Source organism: Neophocaena asiaeorientalis, unplaced genomic scaffold, assembly GCF_003031525.2.
Source record: "Neophocaena asiaeorientalis asiaeorientalis breed wild unplaced genomic scaffold, Neophocaena_asiaeorientalis_V1.1 scaffold124, whole genome shotgun sequence".
Lineage (NCBI taxonomy): Eukaryota > Metazoa > Chordata > Mammalia > Artiodactyla > Phocoenidae > Neophocaena > Neophocaena asiaeorientalis.
This window is the reverse complement of record NW_020174135.1, coordinates 16021370-16025923: the sequence shown is the minus strand read 5'-3', so window position 1 is coordinate 16025923 and position 4554 is coordinate 16021370.

Here is a 4554-nt window from a genome sequence, read left to right as displayed (position 1 = left end):
GATAAAGCAGATGACCTACACAGGAACAGTAATTAGACTAAAAGCTGCCCATTCATCATCAACAATGGAAGCCAGAAATCAGAAGAATAGCATCTGCAAAGCACTGACAATGAGACAAACATTTACCCTGGGCAAGACTATTGAGTAGTTTTTCTTAAGGGTGGTTGCATTCCCCCCCAAACCCCCAACTAAATTAATTTCAGACGTACACTTCAGAATGGTAGGGGTGGGTAAAATTAGTGACACCAGTCACATTAATAGCATTGATTTACATCGTTCTACATTCCACAATGGCTTTCAGTCTGCTTCTAATACATAATTTTCACCATCTTGCATGAATGATGGTAGACATTTTCAGATAAAAAGAAACTGAGTTTATCACCCATGGACTTTTACTAAAGGAATTTAAAAGGGTGTCCTTAAAGAAGAAAATGATCTCAAAGGAATGTCTAAGAAGCAACAAGGAATTCTTAGAAACAGAACCACAAAATATATTGGTAAAGCTAAAGAAATTGTATATAAAAATAATATCTAATTTGGTGGTTTAAAAAAAGTACAGAACGAAATTGGACAGTAATACCACGGAAGGAGTTGATGAACAAAAAGAGTGTCTTAAGCTTCTTGTATTGTTCAGATGGGGGATTAAGATATTAACTTTTGATTTGTCAAGTAAGGTATGCATGTAAAATGTCCAAGGTAATCAGGAAAAGAACAGTAAGGCAGTGATTAACATCCCAAATATAATAGGAAAATAAAGAACAATAACAGCATAATTCAATAAAAAGATGCATGAAAAATAAGAAAGAAAACAGTAAAAATGTGAAAACAAATCAAACGTTTAGAAATATTAATAAATGATAAAAATAAATAGCTAATATAGTTATAAAAGGCAGGTATTTTGTTAGATTGGAAAAAAACTGGAATCATGTACCTATATCTCAGATATTTTATTATTTTTAGGGTGCTAGAATGAATAGCACACAGGTGTTCAAAATGTGTTTCTTAAAAAGCCTAGCTATTTTTATACAAAATGATTAGCTATTTACAAGTCATTGTAAATTTTGCTACCCACCTCTATATTTGTCAAAAGTTTTAAGTATGGTTTATTTGCCTGTATAATTATACACACCTTAAATCTGTGAGATTCCTCTGTGTGTCAATGAATGTCACTAAGTTCCAAGATGACACCGGGTTTTACAGGTACATGTCCATCTTCAAAATGTTTGCCTCATGAGCTTTCTTTTTCAAGAATACAAAATACCAAAAATTGAAAAGAAAAAAAAATACAGTGTTATTTATATGAAACACGCAGATATGTGACACTGTGTGTTCTCTTTGGGCCCTTCCCAGACTTAAGATATACACAGCTTGCTAAGCCAACTCAATAATTTGTAGAGGCTTAGCATTAAAAATGTTCCCTATTTGTGATTACCCATTGTACTTGAAAATTGTTCTTGCTAACTTTTCACTTCTGGTGATCCAAGTGAATAGCATTTACCAAGCACCCACAGTATGAAATCTAAGATGTAAAAGGCAGCCTCCAAGGGCAACAAAATGGAAGAAATTCCAGAGATGAATCTACAAGTTAGGTTCTATATAATTGTTAAGTAGACGTGAAACTGATTGGAGGATGAAAGGACAGTTTTGCTTTGGATAAGACTGTAGCAAGAGTTTCTCTTAAGGGTTGTGCTCCCTGAACTACCCCTCTGCAAGAAACTGGACTAATCTGAGACTTCGGAGTGGTAGGGGGTGGGTAAAACTGCTCCCTGATACTAGTCACACCCAGTATATTTGTTTACATCCACAAAGGATTTGAGTATGTTTAAAACATGTAATTACCTCTAAACTGAAAAAAAAAAAAAGAAAAGATCATGGAAAACTTAAAGAGTATCAGTCTAAGCCAGAGATCCCTAGATTTTGCTTGCATTAGAATCACCTGGGGAGCTTCTAAACCTTCTGATGCCCATGTGGCACCCCTCAGCAATGAAAAGAGATTGTGTAGGGGGTGGGAGGTACAGAGCAGTGATTTTAAACATCCCCAGGTGTTCCTCTGTACAGCCAAGTTTGGGAACCACTGGCCAGGCCTGCCATTCTCAATCTTACAGGGACATTAGCATCACCTGGGAAGCTATTGAAACTACCATTGCCTGTGTTCCTATGAAAGTTACATTGGTCCTGTGAACCAATGAAATCATATTCTCTTAGGCTGGCCACTGGGTGCCTGGTCATTTTAAAGCTCCCCAGATGATAACAATGTGTATCCAGGGGTGAGAACCACTGTACTGGGGGAAAGCTGGTACATAATTACACAGGGGATTGATTTTGTTGTTTATGGGGCTCTTTTATGACTTAGGGCCATAAAATGGGTCCTGAGTTTCCTGGTGGCCAAAGTTAATAGGAAAACAATTAGTTGAAATAATTCTTGTCATCCATCATGGAAAAGCTTACCAATTCCTTAGAAGAAAGCTTTTCCTCCTAGGTCTGAAATAAATGTCTTGTTTGAGTCTTCTTGCAGGAAACACTGAACGTTAAAGATCATGATTTTATTTATTTATTTAAAAAATTTTTTTGCTGTGAGGCCGAGATCATTTTTTTTTACATCTTTATTGGAGTATAATTGCTTTACAATGGTGTGTTAGTTTCTGCTTTATAACAAAGTGAATCAGTTATACATATACATGTTCCCATATCTCATTCCTCTTGCGTCTCCCTCTCTCCCACCCTCCCTATCCCACCCCTCTAGGTGGTCACAAACCACCTAGCTGAACGATCATGTTTATAAACACCTCTACAATACATGACATAAGGCAAGTTTCATATTGTAGTTTCTCATAACCATCCCTTAGGGAAAGCCAAGGGCATGACCCCAGAGTACAGGCAGGTGTAGACTGCCCTGGTGGGGTTGTTGGAGCAGAATCATGGCAACAGGACAGGGAGAGGAAGTAGGACACACTCCTACAGCTCCCAGATGATACAGCCTCACCCAAAGATAAAGTCCAGAACTGTGCTCCTCTAGGGCTGTAGGAAGGGTGTCCTGTGTAATTAGAAATTATAATTTTCTATTAGAAAAATTTTAAAAAGATTACCCTCCCTCCCATAATATAAACTGTACAGAACTTAACAAAGACCTGGCTAGCGAGGATAAAGACGCAAGGACTCCTATACTATATAAGTCACAGGCAACGTGAAGAGCGTATTAGAATAGGGGTGTGTGCCTGTGTGTGTGTGTGTGTGTTTGTAAATCTTCATGAAAAGAAAAATATTCTAGGCCTGAAAAGTTTGAAAAACTTTGGTCTGGACAGAATGTACAGAGAACTGTCTTTTGAACTGTGCCTCCCTAAAGATGATTTTTTTCTCAGTTGGGCTTTTGTGGCATCTAAGTACTGTGGACTTAATGGCTCAAGATAGGTGGGGAAGGCTTCTGAGTATGGGGTTGACTCCAAGAGGCTTTGTCTTGAAAGAAAATCCTGAGTATGGCACACATTTAAGCCACAGTAATGTCGTAGGAGGCAAAGGAGAGCTTAGGCTAGAGGATGAGTGTTTCCCTTCTTTCGAAAACGATCTACATGGGCACAAACAGATACTTAGCAAAGTAGCTGCGGTTTGGATCACGTGAGTTCTGCTTTTTGAAACAACTTGAATGAAAATCCTAAAGGCACCCTGCGAATACCAAAGAGGGCACTTTGATGTTTTTTCAGAGGCAAATGCATGTTGTTTCTGCTTTCTTTTTGAACCCACAACTGTACTTAACATCTAAATTTAAGGAAAGGCTTCCTGAAAAAGTCGAGTGACGAATTTCTCTCTTATTTAAACTAGTCTCTGGCGTTCCTATAAATCTGATGGATTAAATGAACTGCTTGCTAGAGAAACAGTAGCTGGGATGTGGGAAGAATTCCTACCGTGGCTAATAGGACGTCTTAATGGTTTGCATATGCAGAGGATTACCTTAAACTTGAGTCTGAGATTTCACGTTGCGGCTCACAAAAGAGCTGCCTTTTTTATTCAAAGAATCACGCTGTTTTCGAGTGGGTGGGTGTGTACTCAGAGCGGGCGCTGTGTTGGTTTTGCTCCGTGTAAGGTTGACAAGGCAGTACCGACTTGCGGCCACACCGGGGCAGCCTCTTCCCGGCTGGCGGCCGGGCCGGGCGGATCGGCGCCGGGGCGCCGACAAAGCACCCAAGTTGAGCTTGCCAACAATTTAAAGGGGTCCAGAAACATCCATCTTCCCCCCTTTAACAATTACGGCGAGCTCAGGGGTCTTGGTGAAAAGACCTCGGGGAAGAGAAATGGACTTTCTTGTGGAAAATGCCTTCAGCGGCCCCAAATGCCCAACCCGCCCGCTCCCCAAAGCGGAGGGAAAGCGGGAGCGGGAGGGGAGGGTGGGTCAGCTCCGAGGGGACCCGCTTCACGGCTGGGGCGCCCGCGGGGAACAGCAGGGGAGCGAGGGGGTGGGGTGGGCACTGGGGCCGAACTCCACCACCCCCGCGCCCCGCCCCCCAGCCCGGCCTGTGATTGGCTTGGGGGGCGCGTGTGCCCGCCCCGGCGGGGGGGGGA